Source organism: Mastomys coucha, unplaced genomic scaffold, assembly GCF_008632895.1.
Source record: "Mastomys coucha isolate ucsf_1 unplaced genomic scaffold, UCSF_Mcou_1 pScaffold3, whole genome shotgun sequence".
NCBI classification, from domain to species: Eukaryota; Metazoa; Chordata; class Mammalia; order Rodentia; family Muridae; genus Mastomys; species Mastomys coucha.
Genome location: NW_022196909.1, coordinates 65307813 through 65332440, shown reverse-complemented (window position 1 = coordinate 65332440; position 24628 = coordinate 65307813). Strand labels below are relative to the sequence as shown.

At 39.1% G+C, this 24628-nt stretch overlaps 1 protein-coding gene and 1 long non-coding RNA gene across 2 annotated transcripts in view; both read right to left on the bottom strand.

Annotated features, from left to right (window-relative positions):
* Nucleotides 1–24628, bottom strand: part of Plcl2 (phospholipase C like 2) — a 183492-nt gene that overhangs the window by 156377 nt on the left and 2487 nt on the right. The gene's annotated exons all lie outside the window — the stretch shown is intronic.
* On the bottom strand, nt 14110–16568 carry LOC116074931. The gene is made up of 2 exons (XR_004112348.1): nt 16099–16568; nt 14110–16024 (listed from the first exon to the last, which is right to left on the bottom strand). It is a non-coding gene; the product is annotated as an uncharacterized LOC116074931 (long non-coding RNA).

Sequence of the window (24628 nt, the reverse complement as noted above, 5' to 3'; positions counted from 1 at the left end):
TAGCAATCCCTTGGCACTGCAGTGTAAGTCTCAGTTCCCTAGCAATCCCTTGGCACTGCAGTGTAAGTTTCAGTTCCCTTCAGAGAAAGATGACAGCAAACTGGTAAGTGGGCTGTTATGCTTTGTTGGTGTTTTCTTTTTTTGTTGCTGTTGGTTTCTTTGTTTTTTTTTTTAATTTGTGTTTTTTTTATTTTTACTTTGTTTCTACAAACTCAAAGCTCTGATTATAAAGCACTTAATAGGAAGATCACTGTACAGATGTGAAAGCACTAAGAAAATATTGTCAAACTTCACTAGTCCTGCCCCCCTCAACTCTATCCAAGTGGATGTGTGTCCTGGTCATATGAGAATGCATATGTCTAAATATATCAGTATCAAATCCACCCTATGAAATATGCCCACTCCTTTTATTTCTTGTCAAATCAGTCATAACCTTGATACAGCTTCCAAATACTATATGGCTACTTTTTAAAACTAACATGAAAGACAATTTTGTAAATTCAACAAAAAAGAACAATACAAAGAGTCAATGCACCAAAGAGTTGGTTCTTTGAAAAAAAATTAGTAAGAGTGACAAATGCTTATCCAAATTAACTAAAATCCAGGAGACAATATGCAAATAAAAAGAAATGAAGGTAAGAATCTGAAGAGAGTGGGTTTCAGAGCAAAGGACTCAAGACAATGCATGCAGATAACTCTTCAAGTTGTTTTGTCACAAAGCCAGGCAAAGAAATTGCACAAGAGCTAACAAGAGAAAGGACAATAAGGCAACATGAAAGAAAAGCCAGAATGTTCTGTACCACTGGGAAAATAATCCAGTAACAAATGAAGACTGGGGTTCCAGCAGCTAAAGGAGATGCTGTAGCAATGTGCTGAGGCCAAAGGGTGAGCCTTTCCCCACGTGGGCAAAGCAGCGATGGGCAGGCCTTGGGTACTTGATAAGGATAGCAGAAGCTATGTTAGCCATGCTGATAAATGACAGGTAGCACAATGGGTGATGGTGGGGCACAGTGAGGGTAGGTAACCAGTCAAATCAATTCTATCACTCCCTGGGTTGGGAGGGGAGATCTCGTAAGAAAGAAAGCAAGCACTCTTAACTTTGAATCTCCTAGTTACCTGAAAGACATCACTTAACTCAACACTTTTGGCATACTCCTCTTTTTTGCCAAGCTGTGGTTGGAACTTCAGATGGAAGAAGTTACAGAACATAAAAGAATATCTGAGTGTAGTGATATTTCAATATGTAAACACTTCTAATGTTCTGACCAGGCCTGATGACACATGCCTTCCATCGAAATACTCAGGAGGCTGAGCCAGAAGGATCAAGAGTATGAGATAGGTAGATCTCTGTGAGTTCGAGGCCAGCCTGGTTTGCAGATCAAGTTCCAGGATGTCCAGGGCTACACAGAGAAAGCCTGTCTGTGGGTGCAAAGGAGGCAAACACCTCTATATTTAGTGTGTATTTCATCATACAAACAACATAAACAAGTTGATCCTGGTGGTTGCCAATCTGTGGTCACAAGTTTCCTGAGGCTGAGACAAGATAAATCCAAGAGCAGCCTATACAATTTAGCAAAACTGTCTCAAATTTTTAAATGCAAAAAGGGGTGTAGCTCAGTGATAGGGCATTTGCCTATATACAATTTAACTTTTATGTCAACTGCAGCAAGCAGATAGCATGAGCTGCTATAGGACACCCATGGGACGTGGTGACTACAGAATACCCATGGGACATGGTGACTATAGAATACCCATGGGACATGGTGACTATAGAATACCCATGGGACATGGTGACTATAGAATACCCATGGGACATGGTGACTATAGAATACCCATGGGACATGGTGACTATGGAATACCCATGGGACATGGTGACTACAGAATACCCATGGGACGTGGTGACTATGAAATACCCATGGGACGTGGTGACTACAGAATACACATGGGACGTGGTGACTATGGAATACCCATGGGACGTGGTGACTACAGAATACCCATGGGACGTGGTGACTATGGAATACCCATGGGACATGGTGCTAGCCAGTCTTCTTCTGAGGTGTCTTTGCTAACTCTAGACGTCTACACTAACTTTAATAATAAACGGAAAAGTAGGAAGAAAATATTATAATTTATTCAGATACATAGTAAACTTTAGATGTCAGAATACTTCTCAGATATCACCATGCAATTCCTATACTGTTTGCTATCATCTCGTTCACTTAATGTTATCTTCAATTGACTATTCTGTTTTTAAACTTTATATCAAAAATAAGCCATAACCTAGAATATAACTGCAACTCGCAGTTAAGTTTTCCCAACCAATGTATTAGTTAGCCAAAATACATTATGCTAGTCAAGGGCCCCTGAACACCTGCTCCTTTCACCTGAAAAGTCTCCATCCACTCTCCCTAGAATATGGGGGCAACAGGCAGCCTGGGCAAACCTGCTCCCTGCCCTGAGTGTTCTCAGTTGGTCACAATACCTGGCTGACATACAGGTGGAGATACAGCCGACTCCCTGGGAACCTACAGGTCACTCCACCCAGGGAAGCCGGAAGAGCAAGTGCAGAACCTATCCCTTCTCTCCTCCAAATCCTCCCCAATCTCATCCCCAGCTCTGCAGCAGAGCGCCTGCTTTTGCTTCCCTGCCCCAGAACACCCTTCTCCAATCATCTCACACATACTCCTTTTTCTTCCCCTCACTGCTTTCTACCCTGCCCGGGCCCCAGGCCTAGCCCCAGCAGGAGTTGACTACCACTCATAAAAGCTGGATAGCAACAACAGAAACAATAGAAAGCTTACAAACTTATGGAAACTCAACAACTAACTACTAAATGAAAAGGTGGGTCAAGACAGAAATTAAGAAAAAAAATTAGACTTCCTAGAATTGAATGAAAATGCTTATACAACTTCCCCTAACTTATGGAGGCAGTGCTAAGAAGAAAGTTCATAGCACTAAGTGCCTACATTAAAAAAAAAAATTGAAGACATCTCATACTAATAACTTAACAACACACCTGAAAGCTCTAGAACAAAAAGAAAAAAAGAACACCCAAAAGGAGCAGATGGCAAGAAATAATCAAACTCAGGGTTAAAATTGATAAAATAGAAACAAAGAGAACAATACAAAGAGTCAATGAAGCAAAGAGTTGGTTCTTTGGGGGAAAAAATCACTGACAAATGCTTATCCAAATTAACTAAAAGCCAAGAGAGAATATGCAAATAAAAAAATCAGAAATGAAAAGGGGGACATAACAACCAAGGAAATCCAGAGATTCATAAGGACATACTTTTAAAACCAACTTTGAAAATGTAAAAGAAATGGATAATTTTTTGACGGATATCAAGGTCAGATAAGCAATTTAAACAGACTTGTATACACCTAGTGAAATTGAAGCAGTCATTAAGTCTCCCAATCAAAATAGCCCAGGGCCAGGTGGTTTTAGTGAAGAATTCTACCAGACTTTCAAAGAAGAGTTAATAACAATACTCATCAAATTATTCCACAAAATAGAAACAGAAAGGAACATTGCCCAACTCATTTTATGAGGTCATAGTTACCCTGATACCCACCCAAAGCACACAAAGACTCAATAAAGGCAGAGAACAACGACAAATCAATCTCCTTTATGAACATAGATGTAAAAACACAAACCCCAAAACATATCAAAAAGATCATCCACCATGACCAAGTAGGCTTCATCCCAGAGATGCAGCAATGACTTATCATGCATAAATCAATAAATGCAATCCATGATATAAACAAACTGAAAGAGAAAAAAACCAAATGACCATCTTGTTAGATGCAGAAAAGGTCTTTGACAAGATCTAACATCCCTCATGATAAAAGTCCTGAAGAGATTAGCGGATACAAGGGACATACTCAACGTAATAAAGGCAGCTTACAGCAAGTCCATAGCCAACATTAACTTAAATGAAAAGACACTCAAAACAAATCCACTAACATCAGGAACAAGACAACGCTGCCTACTCTCTCCATATCTATTCAATATAGCACGTGAAGTTCTAGCTAGAGCAATAAGACAACTGGAGAAGATCACAGGGATACAAAGAGGAAAGAAAGAAGTCAAAGCATTTTTGTTTGCAGATAATATGATAGTATAACTGACACTAAAAATTCCACAGGGAAATTCCTACAGCTGATAAACACTTTCAACAAAGTATCTAAAGTTAACCCACAAAATCAGTAGCCTTCCTATATACAAATGACAACTGGACTGAGGAAGAAATCAGGAAACACCTTTCACAATAGATTCAAATAATATAAAATATCTTGAGGTAACTCTAACTAAGCAAGTGAAAAACTTAAAAACTACAAGTCTTTGAAGAAAAAGAATAGAGTCTTCCTGAAGATAGAAAGATACCTCATATTCATGGATTGGTAGGATTAACATAATAAAAATGGCCATCCTACCAAGAGCAATTTAGGTTCAATGCAATATCCATCAAAATAACAACACAATTCTTCTAAAATTTTGAAAGGACAATTCTCAGCTTCAAATGGAAACACAAAAAACCTAGGATAGCCAAAACAATCCTGAATAATAAGACAGCTGTGGAGGGTATCACTTTCCCTGCTTTCTTTTCTTTTTTCTTTTCTTTCTTTTTTTGTTTGTTTTTGTTTGTTTGTTTTTTGAGACAAAGTTTCTCTGTGTAGCCATGGCTGTCCTAGAACTCACTCTGTAGACCAGGCTGGCTTTGAACTCAGAAATCTGCCTGTCTCTGCCTCCCAAGTGCTGGGATTAAAGGCGTGCCACGACTGCCTGGCTTCCCTGATGTCAAGCTGTACTATAGACTATAAGTAATAAAAACACCATGGTATTGACATAAAAACTGACACTCTAACCAATGGAAAAATCAAACTGAAGACTCAGATATACCCAGATACCTAATTTTTGATAAAGAAGCCAAAAGTACATATGTGAAACAAGACAGCATCTTCAACAAATGGTGCTGGTCAAATAGGACAGTTGCATGTAGAAGAGTCCAAATAGATCCATACTTATCATCCTGCACAAAGCTCATCTATAAAGGATCAAGGAACTCAACATAAAACCAGATGCACTGAACCTGACAGAAAAGAAAGGTGCTAATAGCCTTAAACTCATTGGCACAGGAAGAGACTTCCCAAACAGAATACTGAGAGCCCAGGCACTAAAATCAACAATTAGTAAAATGAACATCATTAAACTGAAGAGCTTTTGCAAGGCAAAGGACACCGTCCTTCAGGCAGAGTAGCAGCCTACATAATGGGAAAAGATTTTTACCAACTACATATCTTATACAAGGCTGGTGCCTAAAATATATAAAGAACTCAAAAACAACTAAGTATCAAGAAAAAAGCCCAATTAAAAAATGGGGTACAGATCTAAATGAAAAACTCTCAAAAGAGGAAACTCAAATGCCTGAGAAACAAAGAAATGTTCAATATCCTTAGCCAACAGGGAAATGAAAATCTAAACTACTTTGGGACTTCATCTTATACTATCAGAATGGCTAATATCAGTAAAACAAATGACAGCTCATGTTGCTAAGAATGTAAACTTGTGCAGCCACTATGGAAATCAGTGTGGCAGTTCCTTAAGAAGATAGGAATTATCTATCTCAAGATCAAACTAAACTCCTCTTGGGTATACCTAGAGGACAGTTCATCCTACCAGAGACTTGTTCAACCATGCCTATTTCTCTATTGGTAATAGCCAGAAAATGGGAACAACCTAGTTGTCCCAAACAGAAGAATGGATAAAGAAGATGTGGTACATTTATTTAATGGAGCCATTTAAAAAGATGAAATTTGCAGGTAAATGGATGGAACTAGAAAAAAAATTATCTTGAATGAGCTAACCCAGACTCAGAAAGACAAATATGGCATGTGTGATGGTTTCTATATGCTTGGCCCAGGGAGTGGCCCCATTAGGAGGTGTGGCCTTGCTGGACTAGGTGTGTCACTGTGGGTGTGGGCTTTGATACCCTCCTCTTAACTGCCTGGAAGCCAATCTTCTCCTAGCTGCCTTCAGAAATAGAATAGATAGTTATGGATGGATGGGAACAGGATAGATAATAATGGATGGATAGATGGATGAAGATGGGCTGAAACAGGAGGATCAACTTGGGAGGGAGAGATGAGGAAGGGAATACTGGGAGGACAGCTAAAATTAATATCAGGGTAGTGCAGAAACCTAATATAGTAGAAGTTTCTTAAAATACATATATACATACATATGTATGTATGTGTGTGTGCACATGCATGCATAGATGTGTGTATACATATATATACTTATGTATATATGTACATATACATATATATGAATGAATGAAGGCAATCTAAATGAAATTATCAAATAGTAGGGGAAACAGAGCTCCACTTAGCCATCTCTCATCACCAAGTGAGGCTTCCAAGATTGGGATTAGGTTATATCTATTTGAGTTGGCGTCTAAAAGAGTCCCATGGGAAACTCCAAGCAACCCAGTCTGTTGGGAAGACTATAGGCTGCTCTCCACAAACTGACAGCAGACCCCATTGCTGAAGACAACACCTATACAATTCACTGAGCATGGAGACGTCTACTTGGTACCTATATAGAACCTTCAGCCACACACATTAGCCTCTTTGGTATAGGAAGGTATCCTGCATACTATCAAAAGAAGCATAAATACCAACCCAGCCAGAAACCCTCTGATCCACAGTGGTGTCAATCATGTAAGACACGCTATGGCAATGGTGGCACAAAGCCTATGGGAATAAACAAATATCTGACTTGACTTAAGGCTCACTCCATGAGACAGAATCCATACCTAACAGTGCTTTGTTGCTTGAAAATCTGAGACTAGATGGCCCAGGGAACTAGGGTAAAGAATGTAGAGGCAGAAAGATTGTAAGAGCCAAAAAGGATGGAGGACACCAAGAACACAAGGCCCACGAATTCAACATGATGAGCGTTCATATGAACTAACAGAGACAGCATACATAGGGCCTATATGCCTCTGCACCAGGACCTCTGGGTAGATATTATAGCTTCCAGAATAGTGTTTTTATAGGATTCCTGCATGTGTGAATAAGTGGGTCTCTGGTTCTTGTGCCTTCTCTTGGGCTCTTTTTCTTCTGTTTATTTTGTCCAATTCTCAAGTGGTTTTATGATATTATATATTTTGAAGTAAGATGAGTTGCATTGCAGTAACATCACAGTCACTGTTCTTCATGCAGGGAGAAAGCTTCATAAAGCAAAGAGGCACATTCTGTAACTCCAAAAAAAAGGAAAACCTTTAATCCCTACTGGAAACAGTGCTGTACTCTGTTTTGTGAGCATCTCAATGAATTCACACAAAATTCCAATGATGTCAGCATTACACCCAGACATGAAGAAGGAAACTAGATAGCAGATGATCTTCAGCCAGAGCACCAGGAGGCCCTCTTCTTCCAAGCAGTGCCCTATAGAAAGGGGCTTCACTAGTGCCCAGACCTGTCTCAGGGCTGGCGAAGCACCGCCTGAGCCCAGGCAGCCTAGCCAGCCGCTCACTGCTCACTGACTAACTGTGGCTTAAGTGGCCCAGCAGTATTTATGCTACTGGGCTCCTCCTAGTGCTTGTAACATTGTTGCATTAGGTACTTCTCTAGGATTCTCAGGATCCAAACTGTGTTTTCCCTGAATCTAAGCCTACACAAGAGCTAAGCTCACTATCTAGACTCCCCTCGTGTGTGTGTGTGTGTGTGTGTGTGTGTGTGTGTGTGTGTGTGTGTGTGTGTGTGTGTGTGTGTGTGTGTGTGTGTGTGTGTGTGTGTGTGTGTGTGTGTGTTGGCTATTGTGAATTGAACCCAGGTATCTTGGGCATGCTAAGCAAGTGCTCTAACACTGACTTATATTCCCAGGCCCCTTAACTCTTTTTAAATAAAATGAACAAATACATTGAGTTAATAGCTATTTTTAGACTTTTTATTTGAAAATATCAGTGTACTGGTTATTTCTCTCATTCGGTGTGACAAAATACCTTGCAGAAGCCACTTCAAAAGGATTTAGTTGCCTTGGCTCACAGTTTCATCACAAGGAAGCAATGGCAGAATTCATGGTTGGGACCACAGCTGAGCAGACCAGGGAGCAGGAAGCAGGAAGAGCTGTCCAGCCGGCTTCCTTCTCTCCCTCTTTCCTTTCAGTCCAGGACTGATAACACTGGACCAGCCACACTCAGGAGGAGGGGTCTTTCCTGTCCAGTTAAGCCCCTCTGGGAACACCACGAAAGAAATGCCCAGTGGTGTGTCTTCTAGATGATTACAAACCTGGTAGAGTTAGCAATGAGGTTTAACCAGCATATCTGGGAAATTTTTAAATTATAAGTGACAAGTTTTCAGAACTTAATTAGTAATAAAATTCATAATCTCAAATTTTCCTCTTATTATAACAATTTAAATTTTGTTATTAAAAAACCTGTGAATTTGAAAAAAAATCACACATATTAACTAGACTCAAAGTCTACACATCTCAATGAACTTCTACACAGTTAAATAGTCATTTGAAGCTGTGGGGCATCACAATGGACTTTACATTTTCACCATAGGACAAGTATTAAGAATAAGAAGGAACTGAAAAGTAATGTGGTCAAACTCTTTTTTGGGGTAACAGTTTATAAAAAATAGTTTATCTCAGTTGCTAAAGAAAGGAAACAGAATTTAGAAGTTGCAAGAATGCATGTTTTCTCTGCAACTAGAGAAAAACCACCTCCCAAGTTGCCCCTGGGCCGCCCTGCATCTGACCACAGGGCTGGGCCTTGGACTGGGTGGAGCAGAGTAAACAGGCACCCTCTCTATTCTTAGTGTGCTCCTCCTGGCCACGCTGAAATCTCCTAGTCATAAATATGGCCTGCTGTCTTTTACTCACAGAATTGATAGAAAACTTCTCAGATTCATAGAGACCTGAAAATGCGTTTCATTGCAAATATACTTAGAAAAATAAATCCTATCATTTGTAGACTATTTACTACTAATCAGAAAATTTAAATTTTAAAAAACAAATTGTCCAGACTTGAAATGATTATCTTGGCATGGAAAGTTAGCAATACAATGGCTCTAAGTTGGTGATCAAGCTAAATATTAACTATTGTAAAATTCTCTATCTTCAAATTTTAAATAACAAAATTTGTATTTTCTGCTCGAAAATTATAGGTTGAAAGTAAAAAAGAAACAATCAACTGTACATTCTCCATCTTCTCACACTTCCTTATACTTAGTAAAATGTCAGAAGAGAGACTGCACACCAGACACATGATGCTGAAACAATTTGGCAGTAAATACTTTAAAAAGTCCTTGGAAATGTCCTGCTTTCTTCTAAAATCAGAAAAATGAAAAGGTCACAGAAAAAGTCAATAATAGTTTTAATATATAACATTATTTGTCATTGTACCCCAAAAGAATATCATTCTTATTTTTGTTTCAATGGAAAGAAAACCAGTGTGTAGCCCCACTAAAAGCAGAGTCCTTTCAACCCCAGAAGCTTTCTCGGTGGCTCTTCGCTATCTTGCCAAAGCAAGAGATGACCCAGTGGTGTCTTAGATAAGCCTGGAAGCCATGGGCTTATCATCTGCACGAACCCCATCACTTGCAGGACCTTTTCCAATCTCAAAGGCCTCCAGTCTCTACAGAAATCGGAATGCACAACTAAGCAGTCTCCCTGCCTGCTGCTGACACTCCCTGGAAGACGCCAGCGTGAAGTTGGAGCCGCAGCAGCTGTAGAGTTCTCTCTCAATAGTTGAGTGTCTGGTTTCTGACCCCTTTGTAAATCAGATGAAAACATTTCAGAAACATGCACAAAATTGCCAAATTTTTCATACAGTTCATTTTTGCATGAAATTTTACAACTGACAGCTCATTTTCTCACATAGGATTTTAAAGTCTAAGTAATCAATTGGTAGCACCTAAAAAACAAAGACTTGCAGGTAGAACAAGAAGCAAGTCTTTTGAGCAGCATCTCCATGAGCAGCCTGCTACTTTAGTTTCATACAGAGAACGAGACTGAAGTCTACTCTGTGACTTCTAGGTTTTGTTTTAGTGATAACAGAGACATGTGGTGCCAAGAAGTGAATGAGGACCATTCTACCACCTTTGGGATAGTATGTATATGGCAGAATGAAAGTCCTTTGTCTCTTCTGGCTACATCTACCTGCATCACTCCATGTGCCTACACACCTTATTTGGGTCTATATGGTTAAGGACAGCCATTCTGATGCCATTTGTGTCATCAGGGAGAGAACTCAGTCCATATTTATATAGGAAGCTGTGGAAACCAAGTAACTTTAAAAGACATTCTGTTGTTTTTCCTGGAGTCCGTGGCTTCTGCTTACAACAAGGCTGCCAAGGGCAAAGCACTTCTAAGTCAAGCCCGCAGATGCATGCCGCTTTCTGCTTACAGGCTGTGCTTCTAAAGCCCGCAGATGCATGCCGCTTTCTGCTTACAGGCTGTGCTTCTAGAACAGCAGCTGGGTAAGAGCACTCCCAGCTTTTGAACAGCAACCAGTGTGGGAACAGCAAAGACTGGACTGAAAGACTTCATTCACAGGGCCAATACGCCACCAAACAGGCCCACCCACCAGTAAGCTCTTCCCCTACAAAGTTTGCCTCTTTGAAAGGTCCCCTACATGTCCTTCCTCAGTCACACACACCCCATTACACCTGGCTCTCTAGAAAACCAGTAGACCTCAATGGAAACAAATTCTATATTGTTTTATCACTAATATGGGGATAGGGGTGCGGGTTTTATTTTGTCTTTACCAAGATCTGAAAAGGCTAAAAAGTGAAAAATCATGTCCCTGGCTCTGGTCAATTTAACAACAATGCCAGAGGTCATACACTCAGTTTTTCAGGATTACTAGACAGCACAATTGACAAAAATGAATAGGGATGTGAAAAGCTACAGGTAACTCATGACATGGGGGCATTTTTTGTTTCTTTGTTTGTTTGTTTGTTTTGACTAAATCAGCAAAGTCAGATTATCTGCCTACATCTGATAGTCTATTCCATGGGACCAGCACTTCCTTACCAGCACAGCCTAAGGCATCCATGAATATTATACTTTCCAAAAGATCACAAAAAAGTAATTATTGGGCAGTCCTCAGTCACACATAAATGATGAAAACCAGCATAGGATCACAACTGAAGACTGCTAACTGGCTTACAAAAGCGTAGGCTGAAGGGACCTGTCTTGCCAACAGCTCTCGGAGAAATCAAAAGAAACCTCAGAACCTTGAGTAGACAGCACCATGTTACAGAACCTCCTACACACAGCCACAAACCCAATTTGACCATTTCCCAGAAATAAAGCTTCACAGGATGCCTCCCACTGGATGTGGCTTCTCCTCCCACTTGGTTGCATGGCACCCAACCTCTCTCAACCATCAGACTACGTCCTCTCACACACATGGGGGCACAGTGGAAGACACAGCAGAACTCCTACAGATTCCACACTGGCAAATGCCGTGCTAGGAAGCCAGCTCAAGGGCCTGATTTATTACATACTCAGCAATGAAGGTAAAATTAAAGAGCAGAAGTTCAATGTATCCTGCTTTGTGTGTGAGCTACTTTTATGTCAACCTGACATACCTACAGTCATTGTGGAAGAGGGAACCTAAATTAAGAAAATTCCCAACCAGATTAGCCTGTGGGCAAGCATGTGTTTCATTATCCTGACAATTGACACAGGTGGGCCCAGCTCATTGTGAGCAGTGCTACCCTGGGCTGGTGGTCCTGAGTTCTATAAGGAAGCAGGCTGAGCAATCCATAGGAACAAACCAGAAGCAGCACTCCTCCATCCATTCCTGCTTCAACTTCCTGCCCTGACTTCCTTGGACATTGCACTATAAGCTATAAGATAAAATAAACCCTTTCCTCCACAAGCTGATTATGGTCATTATGTTTTATCACAGCTATCGAAACCCTAATAGACTTTCTCAGGGGTCTAGGAGCATGTCAGCATAGATCTGTGCCCAGAAAGTGAAAGTCACTAGTGCCAACTTCTAGATCTCACATAAAGGCAATGGATCCTACCTGATATCTGATTGTTTAGTACCAACATTTGCATAAAATGAATAATATTTTCACACAAATCATTTCAAAGTAATGGAAAATATGGATTGTGGATCACAGGATGAGAGATGGTTAAACTTTAAAATTTAAAGGTTTTAAAGTTTAAAATCTAAAAGAAAAATTCATATAAATTCTTTTCAAAATGCTCATATTTGTCTACTCCTAATTTCTCACACTGTATCTAAGAAGCAAATGTTTCTGAGGCAGATTCCAATTAAATTTTGCCTTGTGCTTTTAAGCAAGCCAACACACAGAAAAATGATACAAGCTCCTCAAAGATTAACAGATGCTGAGGGTAAAGGCAGATCAGTATCTAGACACTTACATGATTCCTTCCATAACATTTCAGATTGAAAATTTTAAAGTTATACCTATTCTTGCTACAGGGAATCTTTCATTTTATTTTAATAGCATATATTAGTAGATTCTATCATCATAACAACACACGTGGGGTAGTTAATATAAATATGCTTATTGTTTTGAAGTTGGGCTTCTGGTGGGTGTACTGGATGATACTGGATAGGAGTACGTAATGGAGCACACTGTTAGCTTCATGTCTGGGAAGCAAATATGAGGTGTCAGTCATAATCCCCGTTAAGGAGGCACACTCTCAGTGACTTAAAGAATTTCAACAAGGCTTCACCTCCTAACCATTTTATCACTTACCAACACTGCCACCCTGGGACCAAGACCTCTGTGCCCTTGGGGAATACACATTCATACTATAGCAAGCATTAGAATCAGAATGATCATCTCTTTGAACAATAGGATATAATTTAAGCTTGTCAACATCTTTAAAAGAATAAATAAATAAATCCCCTCTAGTTCAAACTGATTCAATGGATACAAATGAAAATGGGGGCTGAGGAAATGGCTCAGTTGGTAATGTGTTTGTTACACAAGCATAAAGACCTAGGTTTACACACCCAGCACTTCCCAAAAGATGAACTCAGTGGCATGTATCTGTAACCCAAAAGGAGACAGGTAGATCCCTAGGTCTTGCGGACAAGCCAGACTAGCTGAAATGGTGCACTGCAGGTTCAACAAAGGACTCTTTCTCAAAAAGCAAAAGGGTGGAATATGACTAAGAAAGAGAGCCAATGTCAACCTCTGACCTCCGCATCCAGCTACACTTTCACATGCATACACACATACAAACATATACATCACACACACACATTCCCAAGAATGCTTCAAAGAGAAAAGAGGAGGTATGGTGGTGCCGGTTGCTAAACTTTGAAGTAGCCTGCAGGAAGGTGACAACAGGGTGAGAAAGGAAGACTGGGTGTGACTCTGTGCAGTAAGGTGTTAGGGTAATGTGCCAAGGAGCACTGGGTGGAGGGAGGCGACCTAAGCTGAAGATATCAATTTAAAACTCGTACCCTGTGAATCCACACGTAACTGAAGCTACACCCACGGAAAGGTTGTTAAGTATGAGCCATAGAAGAGGAAAAGGCCTACTAACTGCAGCAACAGAGAACTCTGATGATCTCCACCAATGGAAGACAGTCGAGGACTACCTCAAAGAGGAGGAGATGGAGAAGTCACAGATCCTCTTTCAAGATACAACCACAAATGTGCCAAGAAGTCAGAGGATAGCCTAGGACAGGGCTGAAGAGAACATGGGAATACTACATATTTGTTGTTGTTGTTGTTGTTGCTTTCTAAGAACCTGAGCACATATCCAACAAACTACTGGTGTCAGTTGAAGGAGAAAGAAAAACTTTCCATGATAAAAAAAAATATAAATTTAGGGAATCTATAGCCACTAATCAAGCTCCACAGAAGATATTAAAGAAAATACTTAGGTCTAAAGACAACGTTAAACATACCCAAGAAGGAAAACGAACAAATAAGCAATTCTAGAACACTCAACTGAAAGAAGTTTAATAGAGGATCACAAAAAAACCAAAATGACAGGAATTAATATGCAGTATCCAATAATTCCTAATATTAATGTCTCTACTTCCTAATAAAGAAGCACAGGAAAAAAATCAGATTTTTTTTTTTTTGCTGACTCAAAGAACTCATGACCATGATAGATACCACCCTGATAGTAAAAGTTTGAAAAGGGTATTCTAAGCAAATGGAACAAAGAAACAAGCAGGTGTGGCTATTCAAATATGTGACCTAATCAACTTCAAACCACTTCTGGGCAAGAGATAAGAAGGGACAATTTATCCTCTTTAAAGGAAAATCCACAAGATATTATAATCCTAATGCACCAAACACAGAAGCACCAATTTTACAAACACACACACACACACACCATTAGACTTAAAACCACAAACTGACACCAATACAATAATAGGGGCAATTTCAGTATTCTACTCTCAGTAATAAGCAAATAATCTAGAAAGAAACTAAATAGAGAAACTTGAATTAGATAGCATCATAAATCAAATGTACCTGACAGGTATGTATCTAAGAATATCCTAGCCAAACACTAAAGAATACATATTCTCAGTAGCTCAGGGAAATTTCTCCAAAATAGCTCACATTTTACAACACAAAGTGAGCCTCAATAAATACAGGAACATTGAATTACATTCCATATTCTATTGAAGCACGATGCAATAAAGATGGATATCAACCACAAAAGATAAGACAAAGTACACAAATTCATAGACGCTAAATAAGATACTAATAAACTGAAATTGGGTGAAGGAATCAAGATAGAGACTTTAAAATTCCTAGAGCTTGCATGAAAATGAAAACACAATGCAACAAAATCAATGGCCATAATAAAGGCAAGCCTAAGAGGGAAGTTTACAGTAATAGGTTCTTACATCAAAAATAGAGCTCTAAAATTATAACTCAACATCTGAAGGCCCTAGCAAGACAGAAACCAAAAAGAGTGGGTGAGAAGAAATAAGCAAAATTGGAGCTAAAATTCATAAAACAGAGACAAAGAAACCAGTATTTAAAAAAAAAAACAATGAAACAATGAATCAGTACTTTGAAAAGATTAAGAAGATTGATAAATCTTTGGCAAAACTAACGAAAAGAAAGAGAAAAATGGTCCAAATTAATAAAACTAGGGATAAAAAATATGTTAAAAGACACTGATGAAACTCAGAGAATCATAAAAACATACTTTTAACATCCATATTCCGCCAAGTTGGAAAACTCTAAAAGAAACAGATTAACTTCTAGATATATACAACTTATCAAAGTTAAATCAAGATGTAATAAGCGATTTAAATAGATTCTTAATAAACAATAAGATAAAAAACATAATTTAAAATCTCCCATGTAAAATCAGTCCAGAGCTAGATGGAGTCAGTGCAGAATCCTGCTAGTCCTTATAGTGAAGACCCGACAACACTCCTTGAGCTAGTCTGCAGAGGGAAGAAACATATCCTAATTTCTTTTATGAAACTCATATTACTTCATACCAAAAATCAAAGGTTCAACAAAAAAGTATAGACCAATGTGTCTTTTGAACATGGATGCAAAAATTTTCAATAAAATATTTGCAAATTGAATTCAAGAACACATCAAAAAGAGTATACATCATGATCAAGCCACTTCCATCCCAGAGATACAGGAATGGCTTTATTGATATACATATACATATACATATACATATACATATACATATACATATACATATATTTTTTAAACCACCCCCAAATAAATTAAAGGACCAACACCACATTAAATACATGTAGTGGTCTGAATAAGAATGGTCCCTAGAAGTTCATGTATTTGAGTGCTAAGTCATCATGGAATGGAACTATTTGAAAAGAATTAGGAGGTGTGGCCCTGTTGCAGGGGGTGGACTTTGAGTTTTCAAAGACCCAAACCAGGCCTGGTGTCCCTCTCTCTTCCTGCTGCCTGCAGATTCAGATGCAGAACTCTCAGTGTGCCCCATCCTAATGACTAAACCATGTCAACCTGTGTGCCCCATCCTAATGAACTAAACCATATCAACCTGTGTGCCCCATCCTAATGAACTAAACCATGTCAACCTGTGTGCTCCATCCTAATGAACTAAACCATGTCAACCTGTGTGCCCCATCCTAATGAACTAAATCATGTCAACCAGTGAGCCCCATCCTAATGACTAAACCACGTCAACCTGTGTGCCCATCCTAATGAACTAAACCTCAGAAACTCTAAGTAAGCCCCAGTTAAATGCCCTCTCTTGTAAGAGGTACCTTGTCCGTGGTATTTCTTCACAATAGAACAGTAAGACAATGGAGAAAGGGCTTTGGCAAAAATCCAGCAACGAATCATGAGAAAAACCTTGGAGAGAGAGGAGGTATACTGGGATATATCTCAACATAACAAAGGCAATACACAGGAAGAGCATAGCCCACACGGAAAACAACAACAACACAACTAAACAGAGGTTCCCCAAACTCAAACTCTGCCAGCTACTGAAAGACCCCTGGGGGAGACCCCCACTCAAATCTCGGGAGGACGTACACCCAAGAATCACGAGAGACCACATCTTGATGTAATTACAAGAGGTATATTTTAATTTTCAGGACGCCCTGGTTCGGCACCACAGTTATCTCACGCAGGAGATAATGGAGCCGACCACGAGGCTTGAAAGTTAGAGGTTTTTATAGGAAAAGGTCTGAGGGAACAAAGAGATCAGTGTGGTCATACATGATTGGCTAGTTCAAATATTAACTATTATGTGCAGAACAGAGTGAAAAATTCCTAAGGTTGGTGTTAATTTGAGTCAACAGAGCATCTGACCTTAAACCATATCTGAGAGGACCAGATGGTCCATTACTTAGTGTCCGCCAGGCATGTCTTTGCAGGCCTGGGCCTTAGACATGTCCTCGTTTGCCTAGACATGTTTTCCTTTATGTTTGTAGTTTTATGTCTTCTTGACCTGCCAGCTCTTATGATATCTAACAACTTGTTTGCTCTTTCCCAGGCCTATGTGGCCAGTTTGTGATGGATTCTTAGGCCCATAACTTTTCTTCCTAGCCAGCACAGGTTTAAAGCTTTAATTTCTCCTTACACTACTTCTCCTCTTCACCACCTACAAGTGAGAGATATATACTTCTGTGTTAGAAGATTTCCACACATTAATTTCAAAAATAAAAAATACTATTCAAATAGAATAAGCAGGACTAATGACAATATAAGGACACAAGCTGAGAGGTCAAAGTACACACCATATAACTGAGCCTAGGAACAGACATTAGCTGAATTATGAAATATGCTTATGAATACCCCAGGAATAGGTTCACTTATCATGACGTATGAACGCGGCCTGTGAGCCTACCATAATGAGAACACAGCAGTACCACCAGTTTGGTCTGTCCCTTCCAATGTAAGTCAGCAGGAGGGACTAGCACACACCTGTTTGGAAGCATCCCTACTCAGTCCCCTCTGAGTAAGCGGCACTTTACTCGACGTAAGCCGTGTGTCGTTTTACTCACACGAGCACTTTACTCGACGCAAGCCGTGTCGTTTTACTATACATAAGCAAGCTGCTCACACGTGAGCAGAGCCTTTGATTAAAGGAAATGTAAAGACTTGTTTTGGCAAAGGTTCCAAGGTCTACCCACCTCTTTCAGGAATAGTGCTGACTCCACTGTCAAATCAGTTCTCTATACAAAAGACTGCTCTGCCAAGGCTTTCTCCACGCTCCAACTCACAAACGAACCCGCACACAACTAGTCACTTGATTTATCAAAAAAGGCAATGCTGTTCACGAATAAACAATCCTATTTTCAAATAAATAGTACTGAAGAAATCATATGTTTATATTAAAAGAAAATCTTGACCCATCTATCTATCTTTCCATCTATCTAAAGTGGAAAATTTTAGATATGTACCTCTATCAATATAGATATGAGAGATTTTATAGATTACATAGTGAAAATATATGCATATATATTCATTCCACATAGAAAATTAAAAGGCAAAGGTTCTAAAAGTAAATAAATGAAAATTTTCATTTTTTTTACTTTAAAACAGAACACAAAACTCAACTGAAAATGTTAATACATTTGGCTTGACTAAAATTAAAATTCTTTCTCATTACAAGATAACTCTTGGGCCAATGAAGAAACAAGCCATATCCAGGACAAGATACTTTCATATCTATATCACATTCATATCTTACATCCAGAAAATAATGAAATCATACAAATCAAGTTTTGCAAAAAACCATTTTTCCAGCAGGTAGAGGAGTCAAACCAGCATTTTTTACAAAGACAACATCCAAATGATCAAGAACTATGAAAAGGTTCTCAGTATCATAGTCACCAAGATATTCAACCAGAAAGCCATGGTAATGTTCCATTAATTATGCAACCATGAAAATGGTTACAAAAGAAAAAGAAAAAAAATCAAGCCCAATGACAATAACAATTATGTATATTTTAGCAATCAGAAATATTCAACCTGTTTAGCATGTAAAATACTAGCTGGAAAAATTGTTTTACATTATCTACTACAGCAAACTTAAATATATCCTATGAAAGGAGTTAGTATTTATAATAACCATAAAATTATTTATAAGACTATATACAAGCAATGACCATCTTAAAACACATAGATTTCTTTTAACAAACTATCAAATGCTCCAAGAATACAGCCTTAACACTGTTATTTCACTATCTCCAAACTGAGAGCACCTGAATAATTCTTTTAAACATTACAATATAAAATAACTTTAAAAATCCCAACTACTATGACACAGGACAAGAAAATGTAAAGGGGGATGAAAGATATAAGGGGACCTCAGGGACCAGTCGGTGGCTGCCAACAGGCCACTTTATCCCTCTGTGACCCCACTGACTGGAAAACAGCAACTAAAGGTTGATAAGCTATATTCATAAAAAAAGCCCTTGCTGGTCATTTTCAATTTAGAGAATAGAAGCCTGTTACCCACCTCATGCTCTCCTGAGACAGACCGGACTCACGTCAATCGCCCGCTTTTATACTGTTTGCTTAGCTTAGCGCTCAGTCTTTACTATTTATAAACAGTATAGGCATGCATAAGTTGAGTGTATATATACAGCTGTCTACAGCAGAAAAAGTCCACAAAAAATGCTATCTGTAAGACCACATTTTTGTTCTATTAATAGCCACATACTGCAGTATTACATAACAAATTTTCCAATTCTGTTATACTGCTATGCAAATAAATTAATTCAACCATAGCCAGGAGCTAAATATACTTAGTACTCAGTATGGCGCCTTGTATATCTATAATGACAGAACTTTATGTGATCACAGAAATACCATGAATCTTCATTCTAGATTGATTTTAAATCCAGCTGCTTAGTTTGGGGATGTTAACACCTGCAACTTTCAACTCAGCATATTTAGCACACTACAAGAAGATGCCTGAATACTGACTCCACGGTAAGGAAACCGGCCTCTGGATCAGACAGAGCTTGGGTGCTCCAGCAGGACTGCAGTTCTAGATTGACATGGTTAGGACGCGTAGCTTCTTCGTAAGAAGCCATGCTCTTATAATTAGAAACCTGTCATCATTTCAAGACTGCTGGAAACTTCTATGATTAAGAAGCCAGAATGGTTTGAGCAAACAGGAATAAAAAGAGAATATGTTTTTTTTAAAAAAAATGGAATTTCAAGACAGACAAATTTGGTCTGAGTGATGGCTTTCTTTGCCCCATGCAAATCCTACAACCTTGCTTGGGAATTCTCTCTCAATCCTTATGCAAAGGTTTCCTTGCCTATAAAAGGGACCATAGTTGCTTGCAAGCTCTTCTGAGAAGTGTGTGGCATGAGCACGACAGAATATGTTTCTTCTTTACCTAGTCCATTACAACACAGGACTGAATTTCCAGCATTAGATAATAAAATGAAAGAGATTCTCACTTGGAACTGTAGAGTCCTTAGGCCTCTTTCTTCATTATTAATTCCACAGCACTCCCAATACATACACTTCACATTCCAATAACAATGATAATAAAAGTTTAAGTAATTTAACACCTTAAAAAGAAATAAAAGCTGAACAAAAACTATGTAAGTCACTTTTAAAAACCCAAACACCAGAGAAGAGAGTGAATGCTTTAACAACACCAGAGAAGAGAGTGAGTGCTTTAACAAACAATAACACGCTCAAGCTATGCTTTTTATACTCCGAGACCAAAAGGTGCAAAGGTCTACTCTTAATTCAGGAACACAAAAGAGACAGATCGTTTGACCTCATGCAGAACAATTCTGGAAGGAAAGAAGTTTCCAAGCTGAACTTTATTTGAAGGTATTTTCTTCTGATTATGTTCAAAATTAAGTGTATGAAAAAAGTTCTTATTGAAGTACAAAGCCCATTCCAATCAGAATCACTTGGAGTTAAATCTAATAATCTCTTCATTAAACTGTCATCAAAACTTATTAACTCCCATTAATATAAATAACTTACACATGCACACATATGTATATATGTAAATATATATGTATATATACACATATGTGTGTGTATATTTCTTTTGTTTTAAAATGCACACTTTCCACAAGACATTGGACGTTTTCTTAAGCTAAAGGAGTAAATAAGAGACAGGTACCCATGAGGTAGAGACTCAGAGCAATATGGAAGTGTAAATGGAGTTGGAGTCAGAGGGCAGAAAAGAACAACTTCTTCCTAACTGAGAAACAACTAGCCGAAATCCTGCTAGGCATGGCTGAGAAGGAGAAAAACACTCCAGGCAGAGAGAACAGCGGGACCAAGGCAGAGCCTAAGCTTTGATACTGAAGGCACTCCACAGAGTTCCTGGAGAGAGAGTAATGGATCACCCAAGTGCGACACTTTTGAAAGGGAATACAGACACTATACATAATTTTGTAATGTCAAAAAAATAAAAACCTAGATTTCCCTAAGCCAATCAAGACAGACGGGATGTCACCCAGCTGCTTACTAATTTTACTAAACTATGGAACTCAGAAACTCAGCCAAAGGCTTCCTCTCCAGAGCACTGGCCTACAAAGCTTCTCAGCACTTCCCTATGTGTTGGAAGAGAAATTCCAAAGCTGGCACGGATATACCAGTGAGTTCTAATGCCAGCGACCCTAAAGGAGCCAACCCATTTCAGAATGGTCTGCAGCGTGAAAGGGGGAGAGACAAGCATTCAAGACCATGCTCATCATCTCACAGGATCCCAGCAGTGCTCTGACAGGGTCCTTAGCCTACAGATCTGAGATACGGGATACACAAGGCTACGTAAAAAGGGTGCAGGAGAGCCAGGTGATTCAAGAGCCTCTCATTGAACTTGAGAATTCTGCCTTATGAGTAGCCCAAACAAGTACCAAACAGACAAGTTGAGAGGGTTCCCTAGAATACATTTTACCTAACAAATCCCAGAGTGCTAGAAGCCAGAGAGCCCAGATGCCTGCCTTGCTCTGTAGAGTACACAGGAGCAAAGTGTCTTACCAGCAGCCTGAACTCACCAGCTACTAGACCAATGAAATCAATTATATGCTTTAAGAACACCGGAGTTCTGGACTTATTCTGACAGGAAAAAAGGTATGGCTACAATTTCTCCAGTGGCTCTAGCTTGGGTTTGAGTTATGACATACTTTTGTGCCAAGCACAATTTCCTGATTCATTATTATTCATTATTTCTATTATCAGTAGAAAAAAGAATTGGTCAGGTGGCTTCCATAGCTTCAACACATATCAGTAAGTGCTACCATTTGAATGGGCTACTGGTGCAAACACTTAGATCCCACTCACAAAGGACAAAAAAGTAGCAGAGCTGCTACACAAGTCTCGCAGCTGAACAGCAGTATCATCTAAAACTTATAAGGAATAGGTCAGTTACCTCACTAATAAAACTACCACGTTCATCTTATATCTGTAATCTGGGTACAAATAATATTGTTATATTATATTGCAATATCTGTTGAAAATTGAAATTTGGTAACTCAGTCATTAAAAACAAAACAGTATCATTTAAAGCCCTCGCAGAGCAGAGAGCACTACAGAAGAAAGTAAACCGTTATGGAAAGAGAACGTTCTAAGACAGTAACTTAAATGACTGATACAATCAACTAATAAAGCAATTTCCCATCATCTGCCTTCACGGATTTAAAATGCAAACCAAATAGAAGTATTAAAAGGAGAAGGAAAAGCAAAGGGCGGGCAAGAAATGTTGCTGTAAAAAACCAGTGCACTCTGATCACTTTGAGAAACTGAATCAAGACTTAAGCTCTTTAGACTGAAACAATCTGTCTTGCTCTGACTTCTCAGCAGTTATTGGGTCTAAATGCATTAGCACTAAGTAAGGTGCAGAGCTGCTGATTGGCTGTGAGATTCTCTGACCTACAAGGTCCCTAGGCTCTGCCTATCTATTCAGACAGTTCACTTTGTGACCCAGTTCCTAAGTGCCTGGCATGCAGTTGCCTTTGTTTCTCCTTGTATGAGAAAGGGGAGAGAAGAGACAAACATTTAGAGTTGAAAGCAGATATTAAATTCTAATTCAAAACCAGTCAGAGTATTGTATGCTAGCAGTGCCAAACTTGCCAATGCCAGGTTTCACAGGTGTGAAGAGCCCACTTGACTTAAGCCATGCTCCAGGATAATGCTCAGGTAAGTTTTTACTATTTTGCTTGAATACGTGTAACAGACATAAAAGTGTGGAGTTCTCCATGCCTGGATATATGTTAATATAATCTTTATATGTTGATATAAAGATAGCAAAACTACTTTTTCTACTCAGCAGTACAGGATACCGATGCTAAGAAGAAAAAGTCAGTGTGAAGTTGAAAGGCCTAGCCAACAAGTACTTAGGACAAGTGACTGAACATCTACCCAGGTGTGCGGTCTGCTAACTACTTCTGTCAGCAGAGGCAGGATTGTGTGCCCCTCTAACACCTAACACATTCAAAGAGAAAAATCAAATCTGGTGTCACAGGGCAGCAGAGCTCCCTTACTTACAGTCAGTGTATATGGACGGAGTAATTGGAAGAATAACAGAGCTCAGCTCAGTCAAGAGATATATGGCACGCAGCTCCAGCACCTCAGACACGCTGTTAACCTCTCTGCACTGTGCCTGCCTCCCTCCTCTGTGGCTGACACATTAGGGTAAGCTTTTCCCATGTCCCGCCCACAGTGAGAGTTTAGTAAGCGGGTTACTGTTACCTCATCTGAATGCCAGGTACTGCAATAGCTGCATATAGAAAGGGGCCCAACAACTACAGCTGCCGCCCTCTAAGTGTGTGGAGAGCGGAGGACAACCATCTGGAGGCAGGGGTGAGCAAAGCTGCTCAAACTGCTTGTGGCTTGACTGGGGCAGCAACTAGGAAATTTCATAAATTTGTCATAGCTCATAAAATCGACACCAGGAGTGACTGTAATCATGGCACCCTTTTAAAAGCAAAGTATTTAATTCATTCTGATTAAAATAAACCACCAAAATTAATACAGTCATTTTGATATATTTATTTCTAAAAATAAAACACAATAAATCTAAGGCCCTAAATGCTACTTCACACTCTAATTAAAGAATAAGCTATGTATTTAAAAAGTGGCCATCTGAAAATCTGCACCAAATGATCTATTTAGAAATAAAGCAGGCTGTATTGAGTACTGTGACCAAGTGAACTGTGGAAAGAGAAAATGAAAGTGGTGTTTTCATGACTAGATTACTAAAGACAACTAACATAAGTTCCCCCTAAAACTCCAGTAATGTGCCTTTGCAGACAATCTCAAAAACATACTGTTATTTACAGTAAGTTAAAGAAAGCTAGAAATAGATGCTGGTGCTTTCCACAACTTCTGCATCATTCCAAAGTGTCTGGAAAACATTTTACAATGCTTCCTCCCAATTGTCATCAAGATTGCTACCATAATTAAGGAGGTCTTTTAGTATAGGTCTCTGCAGAAACAAATACAGTTTTAAAATTCCTTGCTCATTGCTATTTATAAAACAGAGGAGACACCAAAGGAAATATTTTAAATACATAGAGTTCTGGTCAGCTTATAGGGTATTTGTGAATATGTCACTCAAGTTAGTATTGAGTCTTTCTTCTTTACCTACCATCTACCACATTTAGGCCCTAGACCTCCTTGCTTTAGTGACTCTTACCTAACAGGATATGAAGACTGAAAAGAAAACGGAAGACAGGGAAAAAACCTGAAACTGACATTTCAAACAACACAAGCCCATAAACGCTGGCTAGCCTCTGCTCTTGAGCCAGCCTCACGGGCTAGCCTCTACTCTTCAGCCAGTCTCAGTGACCAGCTGCTGCCCTAGCACACTTGCTTATTCATCTGCTCCAGACCACCTGACCACACTGACTCCTCAAAGCCCTCGTCTAGAAAGAGCACAAGAAACCAAAGAGAAACTCCATTATGATCTTTTTGCAGGGGCGCTGCTTTAGCTTAAGCATCTTTGTTATTTCTTTTAAAAAGTGAAATTTAATTTCTTTCATTCATATGGCCAAGATACCTGTGCAGTATTCACTGCTTTATGGAATTTGACACTAAATCAAAAGACTCCTTTATTCCATTAAGATGTTATCTTTATGCTGTACATTGTATCTTTACAAAACCCAACACTAAATTCCTAAAATCTAAATGTTTAAAGCCATCAGTTCA